This window comes from Dasypus novemcinctus, chromosome 5 (genome assembly GCF_030445035.2).
Source record: "Dasypus novemcinctus isolate mDasNov1 chromosome 5, mDasNov1.1.hap2, whole genome shotgun sequence".
NCBI classification, from domain to species: domain Eukaryota; kingdom Metazoa; phylum Chordata; class Mammalia; order Cingulata; family Dasypodidae; genus Dasypus; species Dasypus novemcinctus.
The window spans coordinates 13,164,409-13,187,889 of record NC_080677.1 but is presented as its reverse complement, the minus strand read 5'-3'; the positions used below and the strand labels follow the sequence as shown (position 1 = coordinate 13,187,889).

General features: G+C 38.0%; 1 long non-coding RNA gene across 1 annotated transcript in view; it reads left to right on the top strand.

The window, feature by feature from the left end:
* Window positions 1-20,464, top strand: part of LOC105745042 (uncharacterized) — a 60,745-nt gene extending 40,281 nt beyond the window's left edge. Inside the window, exon 5 of the long non-coding RNA XR_009185743.2 lies at window positions 17,301-20,464. This is a non-coding gene — a long non-coding RNA (uncharacterized lncRNA). The remainder of the gene's footprint in view (window positions 1-17,300) is intronic.
* The last annotated feature ends 3,017 nt before the right edge of the window (window positions 20,465-23,481 follow it).

Sequence of the window (23,481 nt, the reverse complement as noted above, 5' to 3'; positions counted from 1 at the left end):
CATGGACAGATGCTGGACATTATATATCCTGCCATAACTCACTCAATGGATTGGGGAAGAGTGTAAACTACAATGTAAACTATTATCCATGTGGCGCAGCAGTGCTCCAAAATGTATTCACCAAATGCAATGAATGTGCCACAATGATGAAAGAGGTTGTTGATGTGGAAGGAGTGAAGTGGGGAGGAGTTGAGGTGTATGGGAACCCCTCAGATTTTTTAATGTAACATTTTTTGTGATCTATGTATCTTCAAAAAAATACAATTAAAAAAAGTAGGGGTTTCCCATATGCCCACATTTCCAACATTAACAACATTCTTCATTAATGTGATATATTTGTTACAATTAAAGAACACATACTGGAGCATTGCCACTAAGTGTGGGTTATAGTTTACATTATAGTTTACCCAATCTCCCACACTATTCTGTAAATTATGACGAGATATATAATGGCCTGTATCTGTCATTGTGCTGTCGTTCAGGACAATTCCAATGACCCAAAAATACCCCCATATTGCATCTATTTTTCCTTCTCCCTACCCCCAGACCCTCCAAAGGCCACTGCCTCCACATCAATGATAAAAGTTCTTTCATCGCTAGAACAACAGTAAGTCTATTGTAGAGTAAGTATAAGTCTACTCTAGTCTATCGTTTATTCGCCAAACCTGAGGATTCAGGGACGGTGATGTCTACACTGCCTCTAACTGAGAGGGCGCTTCGATTCCATGGGGAAGAAGGATGAGACTATCTTGCTTGCACTTGTAGACTCTTTTCCTTGGGATGGTCGTTGTGCATCAGCATTTCCTTGTTAGTTGTCCTGTGTGAGTCCAATGGACTGAAGAATAAGTGTTGCAACAATGTTGAGATCCAGGGCCTGCCTGACTGGCACATGGAAAGCCCAAAGATTTAAGTCTCTTAGACATAAGCCTTTCAACTCTAGTACTAAATATAGGTTCAGACAGAAAGGCAAAGAGCCATGCATGGTGTAGGGAAACCACAACTTGAGTCCAACTCTGTCACACTGGGAAGCACAAATTCCAAAGTAGGGCCCACTGGCAGGGTACCAAACTCCTGAGCTATCAGCTCTGCCTATAGTGTCTGGATGTCTCCAGAGCCCTCAGCAGCCCCACTACTTAAGGTAATATTTACTGTGGCAGTCAACAGGATCCTGAATAAGCATAACCTCTGGGATGACCTCCTGACTCACTTTGAAGTCTCTTAGCCATATAAACTCATTTGTTTTTCCCCTTTCCCCTTTTGCTCAAGATGTTTTTCCAGTTGCATTGCTAGTTGGTGCTTGGTAGTACTCCCTTAGTGCCAGGGAGGCTCATTCCCAGGAGACACATCTCATGCCAGGGTAAAGGTAATGCATTTATATGCTGAGTTTGGCTTAGTGAGAGGCCACATTTGAGCAATAAGGAGGCTCTTAGGTAACTCTAGGCAACCTATAATACTAGGCTAAGTTTCAATTTCAAAAGAAAAGGTTCAGAATTAGTCATCGAGATCAAGGGCCCATCAATGGTTCGTCCTCCTTCACTAATCACTATCCCTGTACTTGGGGAATTCTTGCTGTTCCATTAGAGAATGTGGCATAATTCCCCAGGATAGGAATTCAATATTCAACAGATGAATGAATAAACAAACTGTGTTATATTCATATAATATAATATTATGCAGCTATAAGAAGAAATGAAGTAATAAAGCATATGAAGACATGAATGAACCTGGAGAACATTACGTTGAGTGAAGCAAGCAAGGCAAAAAAGGACAAATACAATATGATTGCATTACTATGAACCAAATATTGCGTAACATAGTGTATGATTTTAAAAAATTATAGGTATCAAATACTTGAGAAATGTATGCTTTTATTCAACTGTGTTTCTTTTTATTTTTTTAATCATTTCAATTATTAAATGTACAAAATAAAAAATTACCACCAAAAATACAAAAAATAGAGAAAATTGAGCAGTGTCTCAGGGATTTGAGTCATAGCATGAAGTGAACCAAGCATACACCTTATGGGTATCCCAGAAGAAAAGGGAAAAGGGCAGAAAGAATATTAGAGGAAATAATGGCTGAAAATTTCCCAACTCTTATGAAAGATATAATTATACATGTCCAAGAATCACAATGTACTCCAAACAGAATACAACCAAATAGACCTACTCTGAAACATATCCTAATCAGAAAAGCAACAAGTGATTCATCACTACAAGGGATCCTCAATAAGACTGACAGCTGATTTCTTATCAGAAACCATGGAGGCAAGAAGGCATTGGTAGGATTTATTTAATGTATGGAAAGGAAAAAATATATTGCCCCAAGTTCTTTATTTGGTAAACTGTCCTTCAGAAACGAGAAAAAGTTTTAACTATTCACAGATAAATAGAAACTGAGAGAGTTTGTCAACACAAGGCCTACCTTACAAGAATAACTAAACACAGTTTTATAGGTTGAAAGGAAAAGAGAGGAAAGAGTGACTTTGAGTAGTGTGAAGAAATGAAATTTCAGAGAATATGTATATATACACAAAAGGAGATTACAATGAACTAATAGAGAGGCAAAAAAGATATGTCTTAGACATCCATATGTCCTAAAAACCAAAGGAAGAAATGGCTGAAATAAGTACTCCCTTTACTGAATGTTTATTGATAAACTCACCAAACAAAACACAAAGATTGCCAGAATGGATAAAAAAGCATGATCCACTATAAGTTGTTTACAAGCAACACAACTTAGACACAAAGACATAAATAGGTTGAAAGTGAAAGGTTGGAAAAAGATATTCCATGAAAATAGTAACCAAAAAATAGCTGGGGGTAGGTATATGAATATAGGACAAAATATACTTTAAGTCAAAAGCAGTTTTAAGAGACAAAGAATGAAACTAAATATTAATAAAAGGGATAACTAGTCAAGAAGAAATAATAATAAATATTTATACATCTAAACATGATGCTCAAAAATATGAGGCAATCACTAGCAAAACTGAAGGGAGAAATAGATACTTTTACAATAATAGTTGAAAGACTTCAATAGACAACTCTCATCAATAGAGAGACCAGACAGAAGATCAATAAGAAAACAAAAAACTTGAATAAATTAATAAATAAACTACACCCAGCAGACATATACAGAACATTGCATCCCAAAAGAGAATATCCATTCTTCTCATGTGAACATGGATCATTCTCTAGGATAGACCACATGATGGGTAATAAAACAAGTTTCAATAAATTTAAAAGTTTGAATTTATACAAATCATCTTCTATAACCATAATGCAATGAAGATGTACACCAATAACAGGAGAATTGAAAAGTCCAGAAATATATGGAAGGATAATAATAGAGTTTTGAGAGAACTTCTGGGAAGATGGCATCAGAGTAGGGTGGCAGGGCTCAACTTCCTTGCAAAATCAATGGAAGAAGGGCAAAACACTATCTGAGGAAGATGCCTTGGAGGGTCTGCAGACCATGAGTGTTGCACATCATCGAGGAGAGAGAGGGCTAGAGATAGGAAGAAGTTAAAATGTAAACCATGAGTTACTAGACTCCACAGCTGAGATAGCACTCATCCCCTATCCTCACAGCAAACAGCCTGGGTAAAACCTGTGGCTCACTGTGGTGAACTGAGAAAGGAATGGGTATCTTCATCCCTGGGAGGAGAGAGGGTACAATTGAGGGCAGAGAATGTTTTCCCTGTTTTTTCTTTAACTTTATTTTGTACATTTAATAATTGAAAATATAAATAATTAAAAACTAAAAAGAAAACATAGTTGAATAAAAACATACATTACATATTACATTTGAGGTAGTTTTGCATGTGCATATGAATCTTTATTTTAAAAAATACTAAAACAATTCTCCTTAGACTTCTGAAGGAATGTTTTCCAATCTCTCTTGTTGAAATCAATCTAAAAATATTTAGTATTGTGTAAATCTTGTTGTGGTAACATGCATCTTTATTAAGTCATGCCAATATTAAAGAGATTTCAAAAAAAAACAAAAAACATACATTACTCATTTAAATGTACTGGGTACATATGAATTATTTTTTGAATCATACAATATGTTACACAATATATTTGGTTCATAGTAATGCAATCATGGAATATTTGTCCTTTTGTGTCTGGCTTGTTTCACTCAACAAAATGTCCTCCAGGTTCATCCACGTTGTCATATATTTTACAACTTTATTTCTTCTTACAACTGCATAATACTCCATCATATGAAGATAGCACAGTTTGTTTATCCATTCATTTGTTGATGGACACCTAGGTTGTTTCCAACTTTTGGCAATTGTGAATAACATTGCTGATAATCATCAGTGTGGAAATGTCTGTTCGTGTCGGTGCTCTCAGTTCGTCTTGGTATATACCCAGTAGTGGTATTGCAGGGTCACGTGGCAAGTCTACATTCAACTTCTTTAGGAACTGCCAAAGAGTCCTCCACAGTGGCTGTACCATTCTGCATTCCCACCAGCAGTAAATAAGTGTTTTTATCTCTCCACATTCTCCCCACCACTTGTAGTTCTTTGTCTATTTAATAGTGGCCATTCTGATAGGTGTGAAATGATATCTCATTGCAGTTTTGATTTGCATTTCCCTAATCATTAGTGATGCTGAGCATTTCTTCATGTTGTTGTTTTGGGGTATTTTTTTGCCATTTGTATTGTTTCTTTGGACAAATGTCTAATCAAGTCTTTCACCCATTTTTTAATTGGGTTGATTCTCTTTTTATTGTTGTGTTGTAACATTTCTTTCTTTTTTATGAGCATTTATGTTTTATTGTAATTTTCTGAAGATACATAGATCACAAAAAAATGTTACATTAAAAAATATAAGAGGTTCCCAGATATCCCCCACCCCCCACTCCTCCCACATCAACAACCTCCTTCATCATTGTGGCACATCCATTACATTTGATGAATACATCTTGGAGCACTGCTGCACCACATGGATTTATAGTTCACATTGTAGTTTACACTCTCCCTCAGTACATTTAGTGGATTATGGCAGGGTATATAATGTGCAGCAACTGTTCTTGCAATATCATTTAGAAAAAAATGCCCCCACATCACATCTCTTCTTCCCTCTCCCTACCCTCAGCAACTACCATGGCCACTTTCCACACATCAGTGCTACAGTTTCTTCCATTACTAGTCACAATAGTTCTATAGTAGAATACCAGTAAGTCCACTCTAATCCATATTTTATTCCTCCGTCTTGTGGACCCTGGGATGATGATGTCCAACTCCACCTCTAGATCCCACATGGTTGATGGATGCGATTCTCCTGCTGGCAGTTGTAGACACTCTCAGTTCCCTGGTGTGGTGGTTGACCATCTTCACGCCCGTTAGCTGACCTGGGTAAGATCAACGAACCAAAGAGTAAGAGCTGAAACTCTACTGAGGCTGGCACATGGCCAGTCCAGAGATTCAAGTCTCCTGGGTATACACCAACCCCAGCACCAACCACAGGTTCAGTAAAAGTAACAGAAGATGCATGCGTAGAAAGGTCACATCTGAGTCCAACTCTATCACACTCAGGAACACAAATTCCGAAGTGGGGCCCACTGACATGGCACTGAACTCCAGAGCCAACTGCCATGACCATAGAACCTGTGTGTCTCTATACCCCTCAGGAGCACCAGTACCTGGGTTTGTATCTACCTTGGCTATCTCTGGGATCCTGCTAAGCCCTTATCTGGCATGTGATTTCCAAATATTTTCTCCCATTGAGTGGGCTGTCTTTTCACTCTTTTCACAAAGTCCTTGGAAGAGCAAAAGTGTTTAATTTTGAGGAGGTCCCATTTATCTATTTTTTCTTTTGTTGCATATGCTTTGGATGTAAGGTCCAAAATCAGACCTCCTACTACAAGGCCTTGGAGATGTTTCCCTACATTTTATTCTAGTAGTTTTGTGCTCCTGGCTTTTATATTTAGGTCTTTGATCCAATTTGAGTTGATTCTTGTATAGGGAGTGAGATAGGGGTCCTCTTTCATTCTTTTGGTTATAGATATTCAGTTGTCCCAGCCCCATTTGTTGAAAAGACTGTTTTGTCCAATTAATATTGACTGGGTAGGTTTGTCAAAAACCAGTGATTGCATAGGTTAGGGTTTGTTTCTGGGTTCTGAATTTTGTTCCACTGATCGATGTATCTCTATGCCAGTACCATGCAGTTTTGACCACTGTAGCTTTGTAATATGTTTCAAGGTCAGGCAGAGAAATGCCTCTAATGCCACTCTTCTTTTTTAGAATACTTTTGGCTATTCGAGTGTACTTTCACTTGCAAATGAATTTGGTAATTGCCTTTGCTCATTCTGTAAAGTAAGCTGTTGGGATTTTGATTGATATTGCATTGAATCTATTGCGTAATATTGATATCTTCACGATAGTTATTCTTCCAATCCACGAACACGTATTGTCTTTCCATTTGCTGAGGTCGTTTTTAAGTGCTTTTAGCATTGTATTGTAGTTTTCTGCACATAGATCCTGTACTTCCTTCATTAAATTAAATCCTAAGTCTTTGAGTCTTTTTGTTGCTACTGAAAATGGAACTTTTCCTCTGATTTCCTTCTGATTTCAGTACTAATGTACAAAAACATTACTGATTTTTCCATGTTGATCTTATATCCTGCCAGTTTGATGATCTCATTTATTAGCTCAAGTAGATTTATAGTGGATACTTCAAGATTTTCTAAGTACAGGATCATGTCATCTGCAAAGAGTGAGAGTTTTACGTCCTCTTTTCCTATTTGGATGTCTTTAAATTTTTTTTCCTTGTCTAATTGCCCTAGCTAGAACTTCTAGTACAATAATGAATAACAATGGTGACAGCTGGCATCCTTGTCTTGTTCCCAATCTTAGAGGGAAAGCTTTCAACCTTTCCTCTTTCAGTATGAATGTTGGCTGTGGAATTTTCAAATATGCCTATAATCATAATGAGGAATTTCCCTTCTATTCCTATCTTTTGAAGAGTTTTTATCAAAAAAAAAAAAAAGGATGCTGGATTTCACCAAATGCCTTTTCTGCATCTATTGCGATAACCTTGTTTTCAATTTATTAATGTGGTGTATTATGTTAATTGATTTTTTTATATTGAATCAGCCTTCCATAACAGGAATAAATCCCTCTTGGTCATGATGTATAAATTTTTTGATATGCTGTTGGATTCAATCTGCAAGTATTTTGTTGAGAATTTTTGCATCTATGTTCATTAGAAAGATTGGTCTGTAATTTTCCTTTCTTGTAGTACCTTTATCTGGCTTTGGTATTAGGGTGATGTTGGCTTCATAAAACGTGTTGGGTAATTTTCCCTCCTCTTCAGTGTTCTGGAAGAGTTTAAAACAGGATTGGTGTTCTTTTCAAAATGCTTGGTAGAATTCACCTGTGAAGCCATCTGGTCCTGGACTTTTCTTTGCTGGGAGATTTTTGGTGACAGGTTTGATCTCCTTAAATGTGACTGGTTTGTTAAATTCTTGTATTTCTTATAGCATCAGTGTACGGTGATTGTACATTTCTAGGAATTTGTCCATTTCATCTAGGTTGTCTAGTTTGTTGGCAAATGGTTTCTCCTAATATCCTCTTATGATTCTTTTTATTTCTGTGGGGTGAGTTGTAACTTGCCCCCTTTCATTTCTGAATGTATTTATTTGCATCTTCTATCTTTTTTTGTTTGTTAGTCTAGCTAGGTGCTTGACAATTTTATTGATCTTCTCAAAGAAGCAGCAACCAGCTTTTGGTTTTGTTGATTTTCTCTATTGGTTTTTTTTTTCTCAATTTCATTTATTTCTCCTCTAATCTTTATTATTTCTTTCCTTAAGCCTGCTTTGGGATTGACTTGCTGTTCTTTTTCTAGTTTCTCTAACTGTTCAGTTAAATCTTTTGAGTTTAGCGCTTTCTTCTTTTTTAATATAGGCATTTAGGGCTATAAATTTCCCTCAATATTGCTTTCACTGTATCCCATAAGTTTTGATACTGTATTCTCATATCCATTTGTCTCAATATATTTACTGATTTCACTTGCAATTTCTTCTTTGACCCACTGATTATTTAGAAGCGTGTTGTTCAGCTTCCACGCATTTTACTTTTGTCTTGTCTATTATTGATTTCCAGTTACATTCCATTATGATCAGAGAAGGTTCTTTGTATAATTTCAATCATTTTATATTTACTGAGAGCTGCAATGTGCCCTAAGATGTGGTCTATCCTGGAGAAAGATCCATGGTCACTTGAAAAGAATGTATATCTGGCTGAGTTTGGATCCCGTGTTCTCTATATGTCTATTAGGGCTAACTCATTTATCATGCTGTTCAAGTTGGTTTTTTTTGTTGATCTTCTAGTTTTTCTATCTAATGATGTGAGTGGGATTTTGAAGTCTCCAACAATTATTGTAGAGACGTCTATTTCTCCCTTCAGTTTTCCCAGAGTATGTCTCATGTATTTTGTGGCACCCTGATTCAGTGCATAGATATTTATGACTGTTATGTCTTCCTGGTGGATTGTCCCTTTTATTAATATATAATAGCCTTCTGTATCTTGTATACTTTCGCATTTAAAGTCTGTTTTGTCTGATATTAGTATAGCTACCCCTGCTCTTTTCTGGTTACTATTCATATGGAGTATCTTTTTTCAGCCTTTCACTTTCAGCTGGTTTGTATCGCTTGGTCTAGTGTGAGTTTCTCGTAAGCAGCATGTGGATGGCTCATATTTTTTTATTCATTCTGCCAGTCTGTATCTTTTGATTGGGGAGTTTAATCCATTCTCATTCAATGATATTATTGTAAATGCACTATTTACTTCCTCCATCTTAATCTTTGGTTTTCATATGTCATACCTTATTTTTGTCTTTTTACACTTTTGGTTATCCTTTCTGCCATTCTTTCTTTTATACTCTCCTCCAAGCCTGTCTCTCCTGTCTTTCTTTCATGTTCCAAGGCTGCCTTTAATAGTTCCTGCAAAGGTGGATTCTTTTTTAAAAACTCTCTTAGTTTCTGTTTGTGAATATTTTATACTCACCGTCACATCTGAAGGACAGTATTGCTGGATAAAGAATTCTCAGCTGGCAGTTTTTCTCTTTCAGTATCATATCAATGTCTTCTCACCTCCATGGTTTCTGAAGAGAAATCTACACTAAATCTTACTGGACTTCCCTTCTACATGGTTTGCTTCTCCCTTGCTGCTCTGAGAATTTTCTCCTTATCTTTGACATCTGACATTCTGAGTAGTATGTGTCTTGGAGTAGGTTTAGTTGGATTTATTCTGATTGGAATATGGTGTGCTTCTTGGACATGTAAGTTCATTTCTTTTGTAAGGGTTTGGAAATTTTCAGCTATTATTTCCTCAAATGCTCTTTTTGTACCTTTTCCTTCTCTTCTCCTTATGGAACTCACAGGACAAGTATGTTGTTGCATTTCATGTTGTCATTCAACTCTTTAACCCCCACTTAATATTTTTCATTCTTTTCTCTCTTCAATTTTAGCTGTACTGTCTTCAGTATCACTATTCTTTCTTCTTATTCTTTCTTCTATCTTTTTGAGTCAGCTCTTGCACGCCTCAAATGTATTTTAGATCTCACCTAGTGTGTCTTTCATTCCCATGAGCTCTGTTAAATTTTCTGTTCAGGATTTCAAATTCTTCTTTGCACTCACTCAATGTCTTCATGATATCATTTATCTCTTTAACTGGATTGTCTTTCAACTCATTAATTTGATTTTGGAAATTTATGCACATCTAGCTAATTAGTTTTCTCAAATTCTGCATCTTTTCTGGGGCTTTTATATATTCCTTTTCTTGGGCCATGTCTTCTTTTCTCTTAATATGGCTTGTGATTTTTTGCTGATATCTAGGCATTTAATTAGGATGTAGTTCACTCAAATGCTCAATTTCTTTCTCTTTTGTAGGGTCTTAATGGTAGTAGGCTGTGAGTTACCACTGCTCTTTGATTCTTGGCTCAACCAGGATCGTTAGGATTGTCTTGTTGGTTGCTCCAGACTGGGCACTGGGCCCACAAATTGTTTGTAGGGTTGCTTCTTAGGGTTTTGGGGAGAGAGGCTATAGAGGACAGAAAAACCCTCTCCTACTTGTTTTTAATTTTCCTGAATGCACTTCCTTGGTCTGCCATCAGATGGCACTCTTTGACAGTTCTCAGTTCAATACCTGGTCAGAGTATATTTTTTGGAACACAGACAGGATCAATGTGATAGAGCTTCCTGTCTGGAGGCTATGAGCCTTGTAATTCAAACTTTCTCTGAGACAGTTGTCCAGCCTTCTCAGCAGTACCCTCCCTTTTCCCATGCCAGAAATATTTCCACTGCCCTCTGAGTACTCAACAATCAGTCCCTGTTAGTAGAAGAGGAAATTGGGAGGGTTGTGTATCTTTAGCCTCTTGCTGGCTCCCAAGGCAAACAATGGTACAGCTCTACCTGGCCTGGAAGGGATCCTGGGACACAGCAGTCCAATTCTGTGGGTCAGAAGATGAGTCGGCCTTAGGTTGTGTCCCTCTCTCTTCCTGTTCCTTGGGTGTTAGTTCACTGGAGCCCCTTTTGACTGTACTCACAAGCCCAGAGGCCAAGAGTTCTAATGTATCTTCTGTGTGGGGGTTGGTGCCGGCAGCAGCAGTCACTGGTTTCAACTCATAGTTCTGTCATCGTAGTTTCCCTCCTTTGTCCCGCTCTCCTTTGGGTGGTGTTCAGCCTTCACCTGGTGTCCTAAACCCTAGAAGGTCTTTGTCTAGGCTGTTTTAGCCTGTCCTCTACCTATTTTTCTGGAGGAGAAGCGCATCCCATGTCTTTCTAGTCTGCCAGCTTCCCGGAAGTAGAGTGGTTTCTCTTTAGTACATTTGGCCAGTGGAGTCATTTTGAATATCAGCTCTGGCCAGACCAGAATTACCAGCCTGTGGAGGTTGGAAGATACACCTCCATAGAAAAGTTCACTGAAGAATGTCATCTGTTGACAGGCCAAGAGACTGAAATAAGTAAAAAAGCTTTTTGCAGTCTCTCGTCCAGGCAATCTTGAATCTAGTCTGTACCCATTAGTGGATCTCTGGCCTTGTTTCAATAGAATAAGTTGATTGTGAACAAAACCACTAGGCAAGAGAGAGAAATTGACCATCAGAATAAATTCACCAACATAACCAGATGCCTAGATGTCAGCAAAAATTTACAAGCCATACCAAGAAACAGGAAGATATGGCCCAGCAAAAGGATCAAATGAAAAATCCTGATAAGAGCATCCTTTCTTGATAAAAACCACTCTGAAAGACAAGAACAGAAGGAACCTTCCTCAACATGATACTCAATGGTGAAAGACTGAAATCTTTCCATCTAGGGCCAGGAACCAGATGAAGACAGCCACTGCCACCACTGTACTTTAAAATATACTGGAAGTTCTAGCCACTTCACTTAGGCAAGAAAGAGAAATAAAAGTAGCAAAATGGAAAGGAAAAGGAAAAACTTTCACTATTTCCAGATGACCTGATCTCATATATAGAAAGTCCCAAAAAAATCTGCAAGAGAGCTACTAGAACTAATAAATGAATTCAGCAAAACCTGAGGGTGCAAGATCAACATGCAAAAATCAGTAAGTTTCTGTGCTCTCAAAAAGAGCAATCTGAGGAAGAAATTAAGGGAAAATTCTATTTACAATAGTGACTAAACCAATCAAATATCTAGGAATAAATTTAACTAAGGATATAAAGAAACTGTGCTACCATAAGCACAGCTATTTGCAATAGAAGGGCCACCAGATCCAGTGCCACAAAGGGAAAACACATCTCTCAGGATGAAAGTGATTTATTGTGAGTACACAAGCAAGGAACTGGGGAAATCTTCCCCAAACCAGTTCAAATAAGAATGGGAGTTAGGGTTTTTAAAGGCAAAGAAAGGTGTATTAGTCAGTCAAAGAGGTGCTGATGCAAAGGCTTTTATAAAGGGTATTTATTTGGGGTAAAAGCTTCCAGTTACAAGGCCCTAAAGAGTCCAACCCAAGGTACCATAAAAGGTATTTCCTCCCCAAATGTCTATAGCCATGTATTAAAGCAAGATGGTGGGCAATGTCTGCAAGAGTTCAGCCTCCTCTTCCTCTTAAAGCTCAAGGGGCCCAGCTTCTGATCACCTGTATACAGGTGATAGCTGGAAAATGTGCTTACTAAATATTTCTTTACTTAAGCAGCTCTGAAAATTCTAATATGCTAATTGAGCTTTTCTATTAATCTAATTTTAGAAGTTTACTCTTTGTACTTAGTTTGCTGAAGAATATTAACCAAACCTTTTCAGTTCTGCCTAAAAGAATAAGATACTATCTCAAAGCAAAACATGACATTTCATTTCTTTCTGGGCTCAGCTTCTCTGCTCTCTTCACAAGGTCAGCTATAGACTATCAGTCAAATGGGTCATATCTTTTCCTGGGGCTGCAGGATCAATGCTGACAAGTTCTCTCCTCTTCCATGTCTTTGGAGCACTCTCTATTCCCCTGTGTATCTCTTTCTGTGTTTTCCTTGGCTGAATGTTTATTTATATAGTCCACCAAAGGGTGGGGACTCAACCACACCTCCTAATGAAATGGCCAAATCAAAGCTCTAATCTTGGTTTAATCAAGTAAACATAAAAGTCCTTGAATTTGAATCAAAGGGTATAATGCCCAGAGGAACAGAGCAGTTTATAAACATAACCTATATCTCTTTTGGGAATTCATAAATAATATCTTTAGCAGTTTGATATAGTTATGAATTCCAAAAATAGACATTGGATTATGTTTGTAAACTGGTCTGAACCTAGGCATGATTAAGTCATGATTAGTGCTTTGACTGGGCATGTGAGTAGGATGTGGAGTCTCCACCTTTTGGTGGACTATATAAATAAACATTCAACCAAGGAGAACAGATAAAAGGCATGGCAAAGGACAGAGTTGAGGGATTTTCAATGATGGAGTTTTGATGTTGGTCTTCGATGCTGAAGTCTTAAGCTGGAGCCCCAGGAAGTAAGCACACAGAGGAAAGAGAAGCAAGCCCCAGGAAGAGAAGAACCCTGAGCCTAGAAAGAAGCCAGCCCTGGGAAGAGAGGAACACTGAGCCCAGAGAGAAGAAAGACCTGGGAAGAGAGGAACCCAGGAAGCCTGAGCCCTGACAGATGTCAGCAGCTATCTTGCTCCAACACATGGAAATAGACTTTGGTGTGGGAAGTAACCTATGCTTTATGGGCTGGTATCTGTAAGCTCCCACCCCAAATAAATACCTTTTATAAAAACCAACCAATTTCTGGTATTTTGCATCAGCACCCCTTTGGCTAATATAATATCAAACTACCACAAAAAGTGAGTAAAAGAGAATAAAAAAAGAAAAGAAAAACAAAAAAGTGATGATGTTAGCTCTTCCAGGGGTCTTATGAGGAGAGTATGTGCAATTTCTCATTGTCCTGCATTGTCTCAAGGACTTCAAAATTATCCTTGGTTTTAGCAGCTAATTAACCAAAGTCTACATATTGTTGTAGGGGTGCCTTTGTGCAAGATCTCCATGGCTCCATTCTCAGCTGACTGCTCAAGGATATCAAGCTTTCTTTGTATCTGAGGAATGATATAGATTTACTCGGTCATAAGATGCTCCTGACACCATTCTGTCAAGTTTTGCTTTGAGATGTATCTTATTCTTTTAGGCAGAACTGGAAAGGTTTGATTAATATCCTTCAGCAAACTAAGTACAAAGAGTAAACTTCTAAAATAAGATTAATAGAAAACAAGTTCAATTAGCATATTAGAATTTTCAGAGCTGCTTAAGTAAAGAAATATTTAGTAAGCACATTTTCCAGCTATCACCTGTACAGAGAAATCTACAAAACACTGCTACAAAGAAATAAAAGAAGACCTAAATAAATGGATGGATATTTGATGTTCATGGATTGGAGACTAAGTATTGTTAAGATGTCAGTTCTATGCAAAATGATTTACAGTTTCAATGCAATCCCAATAAAAATTCCAATAATTTATTTGGGAGAAATGCAAAAGCTAATGAATTTAGTTAGATGGGTAAGGGACACAAATATCCAAAAGCATCTTTAAAAAGAATAATGAAGTCAGAGGATTCACACTTCCTGTCTTTTAAACAACATATAACTAAGCTTTGTTGTTAAAAAAAAAAAACAACACAGTTTTGGCACAAGGCATAGATATACCAGTGGAATTGAACTGAGAGTTCAGAAATAGACCCTAACATCAATGGACAATTTTTTGCAGGCAGGAAGTTAATTGAGAAGCTCTCTCAGCAGACGGGGTCTGAAGATTAGACTTCAACCTGACTATTTATTTTTGATAAGACTGCCAAGTCCACTCAATTGGGCAAGACTAGTCCCTTTAACTAACTGTGCTGGGAGAACTGGAAGTTCATATGCAAAATAATGAAAGAGGACTCTTAACTCACACCATATATAAAATTGAATTCAAAATGGATCAAAGACATAAATGTAGGAACCAAGACTATTAAGCTCCTAGAAGAAAATGTGGGGAAGCATCTTCAGGATATCATGTTAGGCAACGGTTTCTCAGTCTTTACACTGAAAGCAAAAGTAATGAAAGAAAAATAACAGATGAATGGGACTTTCTTAAATAAATTTTGCACTTGACCTCATGAAAATGAAAAGATCAATACAATTTACAAAAATGATGGGGGTGGGGAATGTGTTGTATGGAAATCTCTAGTGGGGTTTTTTTGGTGTAACGTTCTGTATGATTTATTAACTTTAATTTTAAAAAACATGTTACAAAAAAAAGAAAGTGAAAAGACAACTTAATAGGAGAAAATATTTGACACCCACATATTCAGTAAGGGTTTAATATCCAGTTTATATAAAGAAGTCCTACAACACAACAATTAAAAAATCAACCTAATTAAACATGTGCAAAGACCTGAATAGACGTATTTCTGAAGAAGAGATTTAAGTGGTTAAAAAGCACATGAAAAGATGCTCAACATACTGGCTAGTAGGGAAATGAAAATCAAAGCCAAAATGAGATATCATTTCATACCCAATAGAGTGGCTACTATTAAAAAAACAGAAAATAGGAGAAACAGGAATACATTCATTACTGATAAGAATGTAAAATGTAAAATGGTGCGGCCACTATGGAAGACAGTTTGGCAGTTCCTTAGAAAGTTAAATATGCCATATTAACTGGCAAATCCTGCTACTAGGAATATACCCAGAATAATTAAAAGTAGAGATTCATACTGATATTTGCACACTGATGTTCACAGTACCACCTTCCACAACTATCAAAAGACGGAAGCAACCCAAGTGTCCATCAGTCATAAAGAAAATATGGTGTATACATACAATAGAATATTATTCAGCTGTGAAAATGAAATCCTGATGGATGTAACAACATGGATGAACATTGATGATATCATGCTGAGGGAAATAAGCCAGACACAAAAGAACATATATTGTATGAACTCATTGATACAAATTTATCATAATAAGTAAATTCATACAGTTAGAATCTACATTATAGTCTACCAGGGGACAGAGAGGCTTTAGAGAATGGGGTAGTGACGCTTAATTGATACAGAATTTCTATTTAGGTTGTTTGTAAAGGTTTGGAAATGGATAGTGGTGATGGTAACGTAATATTGTGAGTGTAATTTACAGTATTGAATTATAAAGGTGAATGTGATTAAAGGCGGAACTTCTGGTCATTTGTTACTAGAGTAAAAATTGACAGATAAAACATAGGACTATACAACACAGTGAATCCTATTGTAGATGATGGGCTATAGCAATAGTACAAGAGTGTTCTTTCAAGGATTACAACAAATGACACTAATAAAAGGTGTTAATAATAGGGTGTTATATGGGGAAAAATATATCTTCTGTACAGTATGGGCAATAATTAACAGTAATATTTTAACAATATGTCATCTATATAACAAAGGTAATTAATTAAAAAATGGTAAAATTATAAAAAGGCTATCATCAATTATAACAAATGTTCAACATTAAAGCAAGGTGTTGGTGGTGGGGTGGTGTCCTAGTCAGCCAAAGGGGTGCTGATGCTAAGTACCAGAAATCTATTGGCTTTTATTTGGGATAAATGCTTAAGAGTTACAAGGCCCTAAAGAGTCCAACTCAAGTCTCTTTTCTCACCAAAGTCAGCTGCCACTGTTGAAGCAAGATGGTAGGCGATCTCTGCCTGGTCTCTCCTTCCTTCTTCCTCTTAAGCCTCCATACTCTTCAGGTGCTAACTATCAGATGAATGGCTCAGGCTCTTTCCAGGGGCCCCAGGATCAAACATGACAAAGCTCTCTCCTCTTCTGGGTCTATGGAGCTCTCTCTCTTCCTGTGTCTTCTTGAGGGGGTATCCGTTTATATCAGCCCACCAAGGTGACAGGACTCAAACCGATGTGGCAGAATCAAAGCCCTAATCTTAACAGGTAATATAATCAATACATGCCAGCTGAATCTAATACAAAGGGTATCATGCCCAAAAAAGCAGACCAGTTTACAAACATAATCCTTATCTTTTTTGGGGGTTCATAAATCTCAAACTGCCATGAGTGGTGTGAATGAATTCTATGTTATGTATGATCGTTTTACAAAACCACAGCTTCTCTAATAAGAAAATTAAATTGACCGTATCATCTTTTACTACTTTAGAGTATAAGTATTCTCAGTTTTGAAATAATTATGCATATTTAAAAATCAGGTTACTTGCTCTCTTAACTTTTAAAATATTTTAGTGCCACTTTAGTTAATTAGGCACCTAAATATTGCTTCAGTGTCACACAACCCTATTTAACAAAATGTTAAATTCTGATAGCTTTTGACATAATGTCTTCCCACAATGGAACCCAAAATGATGTCTTCTTGAACTTAAACTGTTGGGATTTTCAAGGGAGCCCCCTAGAAAATCACAAAGCCCCTGGAAAATCACCTTGTAAAAAGAGAAATACTAAAACTAGTTAGGTTTATTTCATATGCTATCAGTTGTATGGTTAGTAGTTTAACAAGTTAAAAAGGATTTTCTAACCATCTGTTAGTTAATTTTATAGGAAAAATCTTAATAAAAACATTTCAGAAGTTACATAAAGTTCTTAGAGATTTATCAATATCCTCACTGTTCATGAGATGTCCGAGTACTTATGAAAGCCTGATATTGAACAGCAATAGTATTATGGTTCCTAAGTTCAGTTACTCTTAAAATAATGTTTAATGAACTCTCATCGGATCATTCACTTTTGTAAAACAGCAATATCTTAACCACAGACATTTTAAGTTTTTTGTCATCTATAGGTGGTTTTGTTTTACAGATAGGCTGATGCTTCCTTGAAAACATCTGCAATTAGCTACAGGTGAGTGTGTTGCATCTTCAACAAAAAGGACTATCTCAGAGACCTTTGGAAGGACTATGCCATGTTCTCTGAGCCACCAGCTTCTAATGACATTGATTTAATAACTTTGAAAGCATAGCACTGGATTGAGTCAAGATTTCTAGAAACCAAGTGAAGAGCTGCTGGGATATGAGACTGCTAACACAAGAGCAAGTGAAACAAGGATTAATTATGTAGGACTAAATGACCTGGTAAAGAATGATTATAGTTTTCCTTGGATTATTGCTGATGTTTTACTGTTCTCTTTTCTAGATAAAAGGAATCCCTTACACTTTTCCCCTAAGCTATTAGTCATAAAATATTCATGGGATCATGCCTGATCCCTCCAGAATTGGAGAACTCTTACTGTTATTTTTTATGAAAATATAATTATTCAAAGAAATTTAATCACAATCTGATCTGCTTGAAAACAGGAAATGATTGGAGGCACTGATTAAATAACCAAGACTTAGGAATGATAAGTCAAGAACACAGAGGAAATTCCAAACCTATTATCTCATTTAGTCTGCAGCTTGATGCAGTTGCCTGTGCTTGTCCAAATTGTATAAAAGCTATAAGCTGCCAAATTTGTTAATGCCTCAGCACACTTAACTCTGAGCAAAGGAAACATTTTACCCCCACAAAATGAAAAACTTGTAAGATCCTTCTACTTTCAGTTAATCATCACCTGAAGTGCTGCAATGTTCTTTTCCCTGCTACTCTGATCTCCTCAGCCAATGAGGGGGATCCTCATGACTGTAAATTGGTAACTTCACATTTAATGATGCCATACATACTCTTTTAACCAACTCAGAAGTTGTTCTATTTGTTATTGTTTTTTATGATAGATATTCTGATGGTAAATTCCAATCTAGTTATGTGGTTACCACTCACTATGGACCGAATGAAAGAGGTAGCTCTCCAAAATTTTCTCCTGCCCAACACGATGACCTCTATGCTCTTACCTGCACCTGAATTCCTATCTGAAGGAATATCTGTTAAGAGATATGATGAAGGGGCATTTTCAAGACTTGGAGTTGTCCTGCATGGTACTGCAGGGACAGATGCTGGACAATGTATGTCCTGCCATGGCCCACTGGGTGGACTGGGGGAGAGTGTAAACTACAATGTAAACCATTATCCATGTGAGGCAGCAGTGCTCCAAAATGTATTCACCAAATGCAATGAATGTCCCATGATGATGAAAGACGTTGTTGATTTGGGAGGACTGGGGTGAGGGGGATGGGGGGTATGTGGGGACCTCTTATATTTTTTGAATGTAACATTTAAAAAAAATAAAGAGAGGGAAAAAAATATCTATACAATAACAGATATGCTTTTGGTACAATCCATAATCAGCTTGCTATGGAAACAAAAAGGTTTCCTCATATCTTCTGATACTCCAATTAAAAATGAACAAGTAGGGGAGAACCAGCAAGATGGCAGTGGAGTAAGGAGCTCCTAGAGTCAGCTCCTGCTACAGGGCTGTTAGCAAACACCCAGAGCTCTCTGGAGCTAGCTGAAGCACCTGTTTGGGGGCTCCAGGAAACCAGAAGAGCATCCTGCAACATCCTTGAAGGAATGGAAGGAGGCGATTGCCTATTTGCAGAGAAGACTCATAAGCAGAGCGCTCCAAGCCACGGAAGCCGAGCCCATCCTCCACAGGTGGCATAAACCACCTTGGGAGTTGTTCCGTGGCTGTAATTGAAAGCTCCACTTCCCCAAAACGGGGGAGGAAGAGACGGCTGGACACCAATTTTAGCTACTGATGAGTAAATTCAGTGGGCGAAAGTATAATCCTGAGAACAGCTTAAGTTTGAGCCTGTCCAAGACTGAAAGAGGCCAGGAGCCACCATCTTAACTCCACACATGGCCTGAGGGGAAGTGGGGCAGAATGAGAATCCCAGTGCTGGTGGGGGCTGGCTTCTTTCCATCCAGATCATATTGCATCTCTAGCCTAGGTCCCAGTGCCACCCCCAGCAGGGAGAAAGCTGCAGGGACCTGCACCAGCCTCTGCTGGAAATTACCAGCCAAGCCACGGAGGCCAGTGATTATCCTACTCTGGCAACACGAGGCACCCCAGGAGCTGTTCTGTGGCTGCAATTGGAAGCTCCATTTCCCAGAAACAGGGGAGGAGATGGTTGGCTGCCGATTTCGGCTACTGATTGGTACACTTTGCTGTCTAAGATATAACGCTGGGAATAGCTGTGGTGTGAACCAGTCCAAGTTAGAAAGAGGCCAGTAGCCACCATTCTGACTCCACCCCCAGCCTGACAGGAAGCCGGGCCGACTGAAACTCTCAGTGGTCGACAGGAACCAGTTTCTTTCACACATATCAGCCTGCGGCCATAGCCTAGGCTTCAGCCCTGCCTCTGGCAGGGAGGAGGGTGAGGAGCCTATACAACTTACTGCAGATAACTTTGGCTGGCATAGACTGAAAATCAGAAGTCTACCAGGGCAACTGCAGTCATCTTGGACCCATACCACATAGATTGCTGCCCACACCTGCAGCTCCATCCCGCCCCACGGAAAGAACAGAGGGATGTGAAGCTTCATCAGTCTCTCTGGGCAACTAGAGTCTAGGCCTGCACTTGGATTATTCCACACAGCTGTGACTCTGTCCCTATCCCTGGCAAAGGAGAAAGTTGGAAGAAGCTTCATTGGTCCCTGGTGCAATGAGGGCAGCTCGAGCCTTCACAACTTACAGCACCAACTACATGCTTGGCTCCTACTGCACAACCAGTAATGGAAAAACGACAGGAATCCCTAAACTAAAGAGAAAAACTGCACCCCGAAAAAAATACTCTAGTAAGCCAGATGCAAAGACACCAACAAAAAATTACAATCCACACCAAGAAACAGGAAGCAATGGCACAGTTAAAGGAATAAGATAAGCCTCCAGATGACATAAAGGAGTTGAGACAGCTAATCAGAGATGTTCAAACAAATCTCCTTAATAAATTCAATGAGATGGATAAAGAGATTAAGGATATTAGGAAGACATTGGATGACCACAAAAAAGAATTTAAAAGTATACATAGAAAAATAGCAGATCCTACAGGAATGAAAGGTGCAATAAATGAAATAAAAAAAAAACACAAAAACATTGGAATCATCTAATAGCAGATTTGAGGAGACAGAAGAAAGGATTGGTGAGCTTGAAGAAATGGCCTCTGAGAGTGAACATATAAAAAAAGAACAGATGAAGAATGGAAAAAATTGAACAAGGTCTCAGGGAACTAAATGACAGCAAAAGTCATGCAAACATACATGTCATGGGGTCCCAGAAGGAGAGGAGAAGGGAGAAGGTGCAGAAGGAATATCTGAAGAAATAATGGTAGAAAATTTCCCAACCCTATTAAAGGACATAGCTATCCCTGTCCAAGAAGCACAACATACTCCCATCTGAAAAAATCCAAATAATAGACCAACTCAGAGACACATACTAATCAGAATGTCAAATGCCAAAGACAAAGAAAGAATTCTGAGAGTAGCAAGAGAAAAGCAATGTATACATGTAAGGGATATCCAATAAGATTAAGTGCTGATTTCTCACCAGAAACCATGGAGGCAAGAAGACAGTGGTCTGATATATTTAGGATACTACAAGAGAAAAAATTCCAGCCAAGAATCTTATATCCAGCAAGACCGTCTTTCAAAAATGGAGGCGAAATTAGAATATTCACAGATAAACAGAAAATGAGAGAATTTCTAAGCAAGAGACCAGAATTTCAGAAATACTAAAGGGTGTGCTAGAGCCTGAAAAGAAAAGACAGGAGAGACGGGCCTGGAAGAGGGTCTAGAAATGAAGATTATATCAATAAAAGGAACTAAAAGTGTCAAAAGAGTGGTAAAAATAATATGACAGATAAAACTCAAATAGTCAGGAATAAATTTAACCAAATGATGTAAAGCACTTTTATTCAGAAAACTGCAACTCAAAGTTAAAATAAATCAAAAAAGCCCTAAATAACTGGAAAAACATTCCAAGCTCATGAATTGGAAGACTAAATATCATTAAGATGTCAATTCTACTCAAAATGATATAGAGATTTAATGCAATCCTGATAAGAAGTCCACCAGCATTAAAGAAAAAACTGAAAACACGATCATTAAATTTATTTGGAGGGGTAAGGAGTTCTAAATAGCCAGAAACATCATAAAAAGGAAAAGTGAACCTTCATCTCTAGGCTGTCAATGGTTCCCCTGACAACTGTCTTCCTCTGGATTTTTACTCGTGACCAAAGCTGAGATTGGAGAAAGAAGCCATCAAACTCAAGTGTTGACCACAATTTCCAGACATCAATCCCAAACCCTTGACATGGAAGCAACCCCGCCCAATCAACAGGAAAATGGTGTGCACTCCAAGAGAAATAGGGAAAGACTCTCCTCTCCCAGGGAAAAGAGGTCAGAAGTCTTGCTTCTGTGGTAAATAAAGGTGATATGAATACTTTCACTGTACAGGTAAGTACATGGAAATCATTGAATTTCATTAATTAGCCCATAATGTTCAAAGACTTTCAATTTCATCCCTGATTCCAAAACACAGGAATCCTTAATCTATGTCACATCTAGAAATCAATCTCTACCATTAGAGAAAGCAGTCTGGAATTTCTCAGATATAATTATTTTGGTTTTTGCACTAGCACTGATTCTCCAATATCTATCCCTGTCTTCTGGACTCTTCTTTCCTGCTTTACCCTAAATCTGACCTTCTGGATACACTTATTCTAAATCATTTTGATTCTTGCACACATGAGGTCCCTCAATACTGAGTTCTAGATATCACCCCAATGGATTTGTTTATAAACCAAGAAACTTAAGCATATATTTTATAATGGGGAGGATAGAGTCAAGGTCTTGAATAATTGGAAGGGTCAGTGGCTACCATCATGCCAATCTAGTAATGAAAATCCCCTGCCTCAGAAAATAGAAGTGTATGGGTCATATCATTGTCATGTTCCACAATCCTCATAGGATCAGGAGGCTCAGAAGATACAGAATGAAGGGATTTCAGAGAAAAATCTGTTTGAACTGTCTGATATTTTAGTGAAAAGGTAGCTGAAATCTTGTCCTATATTAATGATCATCAGCTCTAACCTCCCTACATTTCATGATTTATGTGTAAGAATGTCTATACTGTAAATTCTCCTCTAAAATATCATTACTAATTATAACCATTTCATGGGCAATTAAGATACGGTATCATAAAAAGAGCTAGGATTAACTTAGCCCTTTGTACCTTAAGTCCAGGAAGAAAAACTGACAATGTGATAGCCAGGTCCTGAGCCTCAACAGACTCCAGCACCTACAATCTGATTTATTGGACTTACCACACTCAGCTAAGATGGAGTTGAAGAAGGACAACCACCACACCATGGAGCCTAGAGTGATTACAACTGAAAGTGGGAGGATTGCATCCAGCATCCATGTGGAATCTGAGCCTCCTCTTGACATAGAGGTGCAATGGACACAACCAATCCAATGTCCACATAGAGGAGGTGGCATTGGATTGGGAAAAGTGGACATGGTGGCTGATGGGTATGGGGAAAGGCAGGAAGAGATGAGAGGTGGAGGCGTCTTTGGGACATGGAGCTGCCCTGGATGGTGCTTCAGAGGCAATCACCGGACATTGTAAATCCTCACAGGGCCCACTGGATGGAATGGAGGAGAGTATGGGCCATGATGTGGACCATTGACTATGAGGTGCAGAGGTGCCCAAAGATGTACTTACCAAATCCAATGGATGTGTCATGATGATGGGAATGAGTGTTGCTGGGGGGGGGAGAGGTGGGGTGGGGGGGGTGGGGTTGAATGGGACCTCACATATATATTTTTAATGTAATATTATTACAAAGTCAATAAAAAAAAAAAAAGAAAAAAAATATGCTGGGACAATTAAACTTTTTAAAAAACTTAATCTTCCCACTAATTTAATCTTCCTGCTCATTTAACAAATGTTCCAAAGAGAGGTTCAGAAAGCTTTAGTAAAATTAGAGAGAGAAAATTGCATGGCTAGAAAAAGACACAGCTAGCATTTGATTTTTTTCTTTCATCCAATCTCAAATTCCTAAAGAGTTACATGCTACCCCTAGTTCTTACCTGGAATGTCACTTCTCAT